The sequence below is a fragment of the Castor canadensis genome, chromosome 9 (assembly GCF_047511655.1).
Source record: "Castor canadensis chromosome 9, mCasCan1.hap1v2, whole genome shotgun sequence".
Classification (NCBI taxonomy): domain Eukaryota; kingdom Metazoa; phylum Chordata; class Mammalia; order Rodentia; family Castoridae; genus Castor; species Castor canadensis.
The window spans coordinates 9,239,831-9,252,234 of record NC_133394.1 but is presented as its reverse complement, the minus strand read 5'-3'; the positions used below and the strand labels follow the sequence as shown (position 1 = coordinate 9,252,234).

The 12,404-nt window shown below is 37.3% G+C and overlaps 1 protein-coding gene across 3 annotated transcripts in view; it reads right to left on the bottom strand.

Annotated features, from left to right (window-relative positions):
• Naa15 (N-alpha-acetyltransferase 15, NatA auxiliary subunit) overlaps positions 1-12,404 on the bottom strand; it is a 78,146-nt gene that overhangs the window by 64,242 nt on the left and 1,500 nt on the right. The window lies entirely within an intron of this gene.

The following is a 12,404-nucleotide window of genomic DNA, read 5'->3' as shown; positions in this document are numbered from 1 at the left end:
GAGTGGTGGGGGGGTAGGGAGGGTGCTCAGAACAGTTACTGTAGCAAACCTATACAATTCAAGGAAAAATTAAAAGAAAATATCAATCCACATTCAGAAGCCAGACGTTAAGAAAAATTTATTCTGCACAGTCAACACAGAGATGTATCCTAGTAAAATATTTCAACTTAGACAAAGGAAAAAAAAAGAACGAACAAAAAAACCCTTGGATCTCTAAGACCAAGTATTCTACAAAGGAAATAAAGTTAGGTTGGCATGAGCAACATACAAGCAACTAACAGCAAGGCAGAAACTTAACAGGCTGTGATCAAGGATTTTATAACTAACCAAGCCTCCCTTTAAGCATGGAGGATATAGGAAAAGTTTAAACATGCAACAACTTAAAAATTTCCACACATGTTCCTAAGGAATCTAGTTGATGATGATAAGCTTTGTCCAACCAAGAAACCACTGGGAAAACTTCAATGAAAGCTCTGTTGGTGGACCGGTGAAATGGCTCAAGTGGTATAGCACCTTCCTAGCAAGAATGAGGACTCGAGTTCAAACTCCAGTATCACCAAAAAAGAGAGGAGGAAAAAAAAAAAGAGAGAGCAGTCTACCGGTAAACATTAACTATATTTAGTTATAGAACTAAATCTTAACAAAGATATTGGTGATGGTAGAAAATCTGTAAAATGACAGACTCACAAAATCGCTTTAAAGTCACAGGAAAAGAGACACAAAAAAGAAAAATATCATTCATAGTCTCACACATAAAATGAGACACAAATGCACATTTGAATAAATGAATAATAAAATAAATAAATAAAAAAGAAAAGAGACTAAGAAAAAAATTTAAGGCATAAATATAAAGATAACTAACTGCCTAACAAAAACATAGGCTGAGGGTAGCTCAGTGGTAGACTGTGTGCTTAGCTTAGCATGCAAAAGGCCCTGGGTTTAATCCTCAGTACACAGTATACACACACACACACACACACACACACACACGTATATATACATATACATGCACACATATAAATCTTAGAAAATAAAGCAAATAAAAACATCAAACAGAAAAGACACAGTTAAATATAATATAAAACAAATATGAGCTCAATTTCCTGAAAAGGCTAATGTTTACAATGTGCTATGCTATGCAACAACTAAACAAGTACTCAAACATGTGCTTTACTATTTGCCAGGCACTCTCACACCTTACTACCTCACCTGTGAGGCAGGCTGAAAAAGTACTGTTTTTCTCTTTTTATTCACATTTGCCAACTGTCCTTAAAAAGAGGGTAAAAAAGGGTTAAGTATTACCAGACAAGAGGCTGGGTGTGTGTGGGGTAATAAAACGAACCAGAACCAAAACTTGGACTCTGAATTCCTCCAGTGAGTATTAAAACTGATACAAAACACAAATTGAAGAAATATTTTATTTCCTTAGTTTCCCACAAAGTATTTTACATGCATTGTCCTATATCAAAAGCTTCCCTGATAAAGGAAAAAGCTGGAAGAAGGCAGTGGCGACTAAATATGGCACTATGGTATTATGCACAAGACCTGGGCTCTAGATTAGTAAACAGTCAGATTTCAGAAAGAAAAGCTACCCAAACACAGGCTATGTGAGCTTTACAATACTAAGTTAAATTATAAACAGTAAATTCTACAATAATGCTTGTTTTGAAAGTGTATGTTTGCCCAGACATGATTATATACTAGAGGACATTTTGACCACTTCAAATTTCATGTTTGTTTTTGTGTTTCATCTGCCAGAAACCAGCACCTAGCTGAAACAAGTTCTGTAGGCATGCACAGAACACAGCAAATACATCAAACATCTACACACTCGCAGTTCATCTTGTGCGTTGTGAGCCACACTCATCCACAGGTGATATTACCTTCCATCAGATTTCAGATAACCTCTGGTTCTACCACTTCACAATAATTCACAAACTATAATCCTTCAGGTACCCACGAGCAAGCTTCAAGTGTTTTCCAAGGTAAAGCATACCATTAACATTGTTGTACTAATGTATTTGTTAACCACTGAACATATGTAAAACTGTGCTACATTTTTATTAAGGTCTTATCTTTGGTTTTTTAGAGAGGGACTCACTAGGCAGCCCAGGCTGGCCTCACTCTTGATCCTCATGTCTTAGCCTTCCAAATAAGGGATTACATACCCGTACCACCATGCCTGTCTGTTTCAATCTGTCACTAAAATATATACACACACACACATATTAGTGACATATATGTATACATATACACACACACATATATGTATATGTATACATATGCATATATGTATTTATTTTAACAATACTGGGGCTGGAACTCAGGGCCTTCACCTTGAGCTACTCCACCAGTCCTATTTTTGTGAAGGATCTTTTGAAATAGAGTCTCACAAACTATTTGCCCTGGCTGGCTTCAAACCTAGATCCTCCTGATCTCTGCCTCCTGATTAGCTAGGATTACTGGCGTGAGCCACTGGCAGCCGGCTGTCACTAATGGTTTTGAGTGTTTTGCCCAACTTCATTTTTCCCATAAACCCTGTGGGTTTTATTCAAAGATCTGGCACAATGCAGTGACTTTTAGGAACCTACATGCTCTAGTATAGTATATAAAGCAATGAAGAGGGATGGGGGCATGGCTCAGGTGGTAAAGCACTTGCCTAGCATGTACCAACACCTTGGGTTCAACTCCCAGTATGGCAAAATAAATAAATAAATAAAAATTATATATACTTTAACAATGTAGTCTTAAGTACTAGTTATACCTTTTATAATTTCCTTAAAGGAATGTAACAAGGTTTGTATCAGCTAAAGTGTAAAATGGCTAGTGTAAAATCTGGCTCAAAATTAACATTCAATAAATACTAGTTTACTTCACTCTTAAAAGATTCTGACTCACTCTTCCAGCAATGATAGTCAAAGGTGATGTGGTAATACCCAATGAAACCTCTCTGAAAAATAAATAGTACCATTTTAAGCATAAACCATTATCAGAGATAGGAAGTTTGTTTTTTTAATTGGCACAGAAACTATGTGTAAAAGTAGACAACCAACCCTAAGGGTAGGCTTTTCCTCCCCAGGTCTATATTTTTAAATGAAAATTTTCGTTTCTCCTTTTATGTAGTCAGATAAAACCTTAAGTAGAAAGAACTCAAATAAGATTACAGTTTCCCCAAGAAACCTTATGGAAATTTCAAGTCATCTCTAATCACAGAAAACCTCAATGGAGAGCATATCAGAATAAAAGTATTGGCCTCTTCATCATTTATTTCTGCAAAGCAATTTTTATTTTATTTTAAACAGCAAAAAAAAAAATCACTTATTAAGTTAAAAAAGTTTTAATTTTTTATTAGGATATATTTGTTCAGGGGGGATTCATTGTGACAATTCCAAATAGACTTAGATTGTACATTGGTTAGATCGCCCCCTACTATTAAATTAAAATTTTAAGGAATTATTTTAATACCATAGTAAGGATGGAACAACATAGTATCTAACCTGGGGGGGGGACATGCAACAAGTTAGACTAGTTTTTCAAATACAAGTTTGTACAGCATGCATCATAAAAGAGCTTAGATGCTTAAGTTACAGCTGTCATTCCATAGAAAATGCCCAAAAGTCAAGTACATAATCACAGCCAGGTGCTGGTGACTCACGCCTATAATCCTAGCTACTCAGGAGGCAGAGATCAGGAGGATCGTTGTTTGAAGCCAGCTGGGGCAGTTTGAGACCCTATCTCAAAAAAACCCATCACAAAAAAGGACTGGCTTAAGGTATAGGCCCTGAGTTCCAGCCCCAGCACCACAAAACAAACAAAAAATACACCATAAACTTCCCTCCACACACTTGATGTGTATATTAAGAACAATCACTCTTTACACCTCTTCACTTGCACTTTTTAGCATCAGAACTAGATAAACGACATTCTTTCAGAACCATCTTTCACTATGAATCTAAGTTTTTCCTCTCCAACAGAGATACTACCTGTAAATAGCAAGGCTGTATTTAGATATTAATGCTGGCGGCTGGCCAAACTCATGGATTAGCTAAGTGATTTGCTCTTGTCCTACACCAACTTTGCCAAGTTCTAATAACTCAACTTTTTATATTTTCTGAAAAAGTTATAAAGCAAGTCTAACCTGTAAGTCCCCCCACATTTTCTATTCCTATTTCATATCGCATACAGTGGTCCTGAACCCTAGCTTTGTGTGAGAATCAATCACAGAGCTTCATGAAACCATGAACGACTGAGCCTTACTCTCAAATTGGCAGGCTCCTGATGACAAACTCACTTACTCCTGATACCATTTTCCTCTACAATGCTAAAATCAAAATAGAAACAGTAACAGAAATCTCCTCTTATTATGGTTTTGTGAGGAGAGGGGCATGTAAACAAACTAGTGCCGTAATTCATTGTAAGTGGAACTTCCAAGGTCTTATCATATAATGCAGGCTCTGACCAACACCCTACAATTAATTACCCCATATAATAAGGCAGTCTACAATGAGATGGCCCAGTTTTAACTCCCTTTTCCAAAAACATTCATGCAAGCACACAATCCAAAGAGCTTTGTTTCTTGCCCTGTAATCACTGTTTTAACACTCATTTCATGCAACATATAGTAAGCACATACATTACAAATACATTACTTTAACAAATTGTATACAGTAATTAGCAAAACAACAGTACCTAACCTCATAAAATGCACATTTTAATTGTGGCAGGGAAGTAAATAAGATAAGGTTGAGGAGTACTCCCTGTGGTCTAAAAAGACTTCTGTATCATTTAGAGGACACCCAAGCACAGTCCTAAAAGAAATAGGATAAAGGAGTCATGCAGTTATCTGGGGGAGAAAATTCTGAACAAATAGTCCTTCATATAAGATCCTTTATATGACCTGGCTTTGTATGTCCAAACTGCTTTTATGAACAAAGAAGATATATTTAAATCAATGCTCTGTCAGAACTGCACTATGAGAGGCAGAAATATTAAAAAAACAAGAACTCATGCTAAGGAGAGAGCCCCTGTCAGTACAAGGCAGTTGGTCAGCAGCTCTCCAGTCTTCCATTCACTCAGGGCACTATGTGTCCCTGACTGGAAACAGTCCTTTTGACACTGCTTCAAAGCAATAGTTAGGATGGAAATTCTATTAACATCAAACAACTAGTTAGTGAGAACCCCAATAATGACCCAGAAAGACTGTAACGCTCTGAAATACCCACAAAATGGAACATTTAATTCAGTTTCTGATAAAGCTTTTCTGATAATGTAGTGTTGCCTATTACTATGGAAAACTAAACTGGGTCATTACTTTATTAGAATACCCTTTTCCCACGAAGTAATCTGCCAAATATGTATTTTTAATATACTCTCTTGATTCAAAAGAATCTTTTAAAACACTTCAGATCTCTAACACAATACAGCATTTTAAAAACGCATGTTTTGTCAATTTAAAATAAAAATATATATTTGTTCATTTATACCACACCTCACTCCAGAATGGATTTACAGCAAAAATTTAAAAATAAGGTAACAAAAAGAGTGAATTTATATTATCAGAAGTTTTTTTTAACTTGTCACTAGATTTTTACAGATTTCTTAAAATTTTATTGTGATTTTTATATTAGCAGATTACAGCACAGCAGAAGTGCAATTAGTTTTCCAGGTTTGTTCCTTTTCTAAATTGCCTTTAATTTTACATATAACTGTACATATCTAGGGGGACAATATGATATTCCAATACAGGTATACAACACATAATGACCAGATCAGGGTAACTGGTATATCCATCACCTTAAACCTTATTACTTCTTTATGTTGGGCACATTCAAAATCTTCTCTGCTAGTTATTTTGAAAAGATTAACTGTTGGTAAGCATAGTCACAGAACATTAGAAGTTGACACACACAACAAATGCTGCAGGGACTGGGGGAACGGGAAATACTTACACACTGTTGGTGGGAATGTAAATTAGTGCAACTGCTACAGAAAACAGTATGGAGGCTCCTCAAAAAACTAAAAATAGAACCACTCCTGGGCATATATCCAAAGGAATCTAAATCAGGATATGACAGAGCCACTTGCACACCCATGTTCACTGCAGCACTATTCACAATAGCCAAGCTTTGGAAACAGCTCAGATGCCCCACAACGGTGAATGGATTTAGAAAATGTGGTATGCCAGGCACTAGTGGCTCACACCTATAATCCTAGCTGTTTGGGAAGCTGAGATAGGGAGTACCTCAGTTCGAGGTCAGCCTGGGCAAATAGTTCCACAGACCTTATCTACAAACTAACCAGAGTAAAACAGATTCTAGGCTTCACTCAAATGACAGAGCTCCTGCTTTACGGAGGGTAAAGACATGGATTCAAGTTCTAGTCCCACCAAAAAAAGAAAAGTGCCACACGCACACCCTGTAGTATTACTCAGCCATAAAGACGAATGAAATTGAGTTGGGGGCATGGCTCAAGTTAACAGAGTGCCTGCTTACCCAGCCTATGTCCCTGAGTTCAAACCCTACCTTTGTTAAAGAGGCGGGGGGCTGCCTAGTGAATGGTTAAGATGAACCTTAAAAAAAAAAAAAGAATGACATTATGTTGTTTGTAGGTAAATGCATGGACCTGGAAAACATCATATTAAGGGAACATAGGCTCTAAAGGTCAAAGGTCACATGTTTTCCCTTATATGGAAACTAGACCTACAAATATACACATAAATACATCTATGTCACACACACACACACACACACACACACACAAAGAGAGAACGAGAACGTGATTGTATTGCAGGGTCTGAAGGTACTATGGGGAGACAGGAGAGAGAAAAGAGACTGTTAGAAAGTAAAAAAATCTTGAAACACTGCATCTGTGTGTGAATATAGTGTAATGCACTGTAAGGTGTGGAGTAGCAGGGGAGCAGTGATCACAAGTAATACAGGGGTCAACCTGATTAAAACACAATACATGCATATCTGTAATACCAAGGGAAAATTCCTTTAACTATCAATACACTTAAAATACTGAAGGACAGGAAGGTACAGGTCCTGTCTGGGAGTGGGTACCAGTGGAGAAGGGAGGAAATAAGGAAAAGGGGGAATATAATGGATGTGTTTTGTATTCACATATGAAAACAGAACAATGAAACGTACGGAAATTACTCTAAGGGGAGGGTGGATGAAGGAAAGGATGGAGGTGGTGAATCTAAGATATAAAAAGCATGTCACTATCACCATGTACCCTCACCCCTAACTACTATATACTAATAAAAAAGTTACTTCTGTTAGCACTGGGAAGGCTAAGGCAGGAGAATTGCAATTTCAAGGCCAATTTGGGCTACTATATATCAAGACCCTGTTTCAAAACACACACACACACACACACACACACACACACACACACTATTTTTTCCTGTGCCACCTAACCATCCTCTCCTCCATCCTCCTCCCTCTCTGCGTAACTTTTTTTTGAGACAGGGTTTTCCCTAGCTGGCCCAGACTGGTCTTCAACTTGTAACCCTTCTTCTGCTTGCCTTCAGAGTAGGAGGACTCCAGACACGTACCACCACGCCAGGCCCATCCACTCTGGGATACAGTCAAGCTTATGTTTACAGCAGACCCTTGGTATTCAGGGGGAGGGATATCGTCCCAAGACTTCCACTGAAGAAAAGCAGAAAATGCTCAGGTTGCACACAGAGTTCAGCAATGCCCTGCTAAGGTTGATTCATTTTTCTCTTAATCCCACCCGACTTTCACTCAAGACATGTCACCTTTCAATGAATCTCAAATTTTCACCTTATTACTTCAATTAAGTACATTTACTTTTATCTTGCTTTTTGGGAAGTACATTTTCACAAAATGATCACATAACAACTTAAGTGTAACTAACAATAACGAGAGACTCACTGAGCTTTCCTTCACCAACTAAGTGGCATAATGCATGTGTTCACAGGAATTTAAAATTTTTGTTTTGGGAATTTTTGACTTTTAAATCATTTTTGACAGCACTTGGTCAAAACCCATGTAATAAATTGGCAAATAAGGTAGGCTTACTGTATTCTATTTGGGGTTGGGGATATACCTCAATGGTAGAGCCCTTGCCTAGTATGAGTGAGGCTGTGGGTTCAAGTCCCTACACTACAAAAAGAAAACAAATTTATTTAAATTTAAATATTTAATTACCTACCATATACAGAATGGAACTTCACAGCAAGTGAAACCTGTTTCCATTCTTTTAATTTTTCTGTTAAATACACAGTACAAGCAAAAGAATATTAAAACAAATTTCAAATGACTATCAACATTTAATTTTAAAGCTAGAACTCTGTCACACAGAAATGTAATTAGAATCACCTTAGCCTAGCTTAGGTCATGGACTTGATTCTCAGCATAGCAAAACCGTATGTATTAGCTGACCTCCATGGCACATGGAAACCTCCTTGGTGACAATACCTCACTGGTAACCTAAACTAGTGTCACTAACCGTAAAACTGTGAACACAGCTCTTTTTCCAAAGGCAATAAATCATATGAAATAACTTACCCACTGTAACTGAAGCCACATAACAATTATTACAGCTCTTTTGCCAAAAGGAGAACCTTCTTTCCCACCCTTTACACCTGACTCCAAAATAGTTAGACACTAAGCAAGTATGAGGTAAATGCCCTGAAAAACCAGCTGCTAGCCTTAAACTCAGTGTTTGCTTGATAAAAACACCTACCTTGAAAAGTTTTGAAATTAAGACTCTAAAAAGTGTCATTTTTAGAGGTGAGCACAGTGGTATACACCAGGATTGAAAAGGATCTTGAGTTAGAGACTGACCTAAGCTACAGAGCAAAACCCGATCTCAAAAAAAAAAAAAAGGTAGTGTCCAAAATGGTAACCATTCATCATATTTGAATTTAAGTTCAACCAATTAAAAATTCAGTTCTTCGTGCCAGGTCTGGTGGCTCATACCTGTAATCCCAGTTACTCAGGAGGCAGAGATCAGGAGGATAGAGGTTCTAAGGCAGCCCAGGCAAATAGTTTGTGAGACCCTATCTCAAAAAACCCATCACACACACACACACAGCAAAAAAAAAAGGGTTGGTAAGTGGCCCAAGGTATAGACCATGAATTCAAACTCCAGTACCACAAATTAATTGAGTTCTCTAACTGTACTAGCCACATTTCAAACATGTATCAGCTACCCATGGCCATTGGCTACATTAGAACTCATATAGGACATTTCCATGATTACAGAAAATTGTATTGTACCATGCTACCTAGCGCAGAACCTGGCAAATGGTAAGTTTTCAGTAAATGAAATATTACCACAATGCTATGCTGATTTCTCTACCACATTTATTAACAGTGTTCAAAATTAAGTATTCCCTCCTGAATTTTTTTCCTTATAATTCACATTAATATCCGAATAAAGAAAGAAAACAATAACCACCTAGCAACAGCTAACTGCAAGACTCTAAGGTTGGTCTAACTTTTCCAAGTTGGCTAAAATTACTCTGGCAAGCATATTGTACTACTCTGAACTTAGATCATAAAAAAGTGGTGTGAAAGTCTGAGGTAACCCTCAACTACCTAGATAAACAACACAAGGATAGGGAAAGCCCGAAATTTTCTAATAATTTTCCAAATTAGGTAAAACAAGGTGAAAATACACTAAGAAGAGGGAGGAAGGTGGAAAAGGGAGAGAGAAAGAGTATCTGGCAAACAATTCTTTAAACAAAATCCTACATAATATAGATCATATTAAATTTATCTTCCGTTCCCCCTTTCTCCAAATAAATGATAGGCAGGAAATGCAAATACTTTAACCACCTTATAATAATACTTAGTCAGAAAACTGTAGAATAAAAAAAAAACCCAAAGAACTGTAGAAAAAATATGAAAAAAGGTTCAAACATGCAACAAAACTTAATAGAAGATAAATCCACTGCAAAACGCTAAAATTTTGAAAACTGAAGTGTAAACCAGGCTTCCACTGAAAAATTAAGGTCAAAGCAAAGTTCATTATTCTGAAATTTTTAAAAAGTACAAACTAACTTTATTTTCTATTAGTTTACAAACAAGTATGTTACAACAAATAAAGCAGCAGCTCCAACAGTGAATGCTGCCAGGATGACTTAACAGTGTAACACTTGATTATAAAGTATTTCATTATGTCCAACTTCTCCTGTACCAAGGAGGGGGAAAAAGAAAAGTATGGTGACGGGGGCGGTGGAAATTAAAATCAAGCACTAAGTCACTATGAGAGCCCAGGAAGCAGAAACAATTTTGAAGAAACTACAGTATCCTTTCTGTTGGCAGTATGTTTCATTCCTGATGTAAGTCAACAATAAGGACACTGTATCTCTTTCACTTTTATTTAGTAGTTTTCACATTTCACCTTACCAAAATAAATCCTTCAGCACTATGATTTTAACAATGTAATTAAATTTTTATCCCACTATCATCACCACCAAGGAAAACTGTCTAAAGATGCCTAATAAAGAATTGCACTTCCGTGAATGGTAAAACTGTAAGTCCATACCACGGAATACTACCTGGCAGGAAAAAGAAACTTTTATGACACAGGCAACTTGGATGAAACTCAAGGGAATTCTGCTGCACACTGAGAAAAGGACAATCCCCAAAAGTGATATACTGCACCATTTTTTTTTAGCAAACATCCTTGAAATGAGAAAATTATGCCAATAGAGAAGACAGCAGTAGTTCCTGGAGGCTGGGGGTAGAGGGGATGGGAAGGAGGTGGGTGGATGTGCTCTAAAAGGATTCTTTGTGTTGATGGAACTGTTCTTTGTCTTTGCTGAATAGGTAAAATCTACACATGTAACAGCACTGCACAGCACAGAACTAAATACACACATGTACAATTAAAACAGGGAAAATGTGAATAAAACTGGTAGACTGAAATATCGTTATAATGAACTATTAAGTTTTTGCAAAGCATAGTGTTGGGGAAAGTGGGTAAAGGGTACAAGGGATATCTGTTTTACTTATCAAATTGTGTATCTACAGTTATCTCAAAATAAAAAGGTATGTCCCGTGTTGGTGGCTCAGGCTTATTATCCCAGTTACTTGGGAGGCTGAGATCGGGAGACTCTCAGTTCAAGGCCAGTCAAGGCTGCTGAAACCCCATCTCCAAAATAATCAGAGCAAAATGGAATGGCGGTGTGGCTCAAATGGTGGAGCACCTGCCTTGCAAGCACAAAGCTCTGAGTTCAAACCTCAGTCCCCACAAAATATATATATACATATATATATAATTATAAAGGTATTTTTAAAAAACACTAACAGTTGAGAAAAATCTATATATAAAGCGGGTATTAAGACTATACTAGAGCCAGGCACCAGTGGCTCATGCCTGAATACTAGCTTCTCAGGAGGCAGAGATCAGGAGGATTGAGGTTCAAAGTCAGCCTGGGCAAACAGTTCTCCAGACCCTATCTCGATAAAACCCGTCACAAAAATAGGGCTGGTGGACTGGCTCAAGGTGAAGGCCCTGAGTTCAAGCCCCAGTACCACAAAAAAAAAAAAAAAAAAAGACAAAACTAGAGAATGACTGTTAAAGGTACTTTGGTTATACAGGACAGGACAATGACCTTATTCTTAGGACATGATGCTTAAGTATTTAAGAATGAAGCAAAGATTAAAAAAAAAAATGAAGCAAATGTGCACAGCTTACTTTTGTTCCATATGATGTGGGGGGAGACAGAAAGCAAATATGGCAAAATGTCAAATACAGGTAAAACTTTAGAAGTGTTTCTAGTGCTCTTCTCTTAACCTTTCAACTTGCTTTTCAATATAAAAAAGTGGATCTCGTGGTGCACTTCTGTAATCCCAGCTCTGAGGAGGCCGAACCTGAGTTACATAGCAGGATCCTGTCTCAAAAAACAATCAAAAAGATTTGGGAGAGGAGCTGGAGGTATAGCTTGTGCTATAGGTAGGACCTGTGCTTGGCTCTGGGTTCAACCCCCAGCACTTTTATTAAAAAAGAAAAACACAAAAGGAAAAACCATGGGGGGAGTTAAAGACAAACTACAATAAAATTATATTATAGTTCTACCTACTCATCAATTAGTCTTTTAAAAGATTTAAGAAGGGCTGGGGGGTGTGGCTCAGTGGTTCAGCACCTTCTTAGCATGCACAAAGCCCTGGGCTCCCTTCGCAGCAGCCCCCGCCAAAACAATTTTTATTCTCCTAAAGATATGTTACAATCCCACTTATACTCCAGTTAGTCTTAAGACAAACAAAATTCCATTAGGGATCACACATAATATTGGATGTAACATTCCACACGCATTGATTATACCTGTAACACACATGTATATTTTTGTAAAACCAAAATTAAGTTCGACAAGGATGATTATTTCTAGAAAAACTGGATCCTCAGAGTTCTACTTTTCAAAC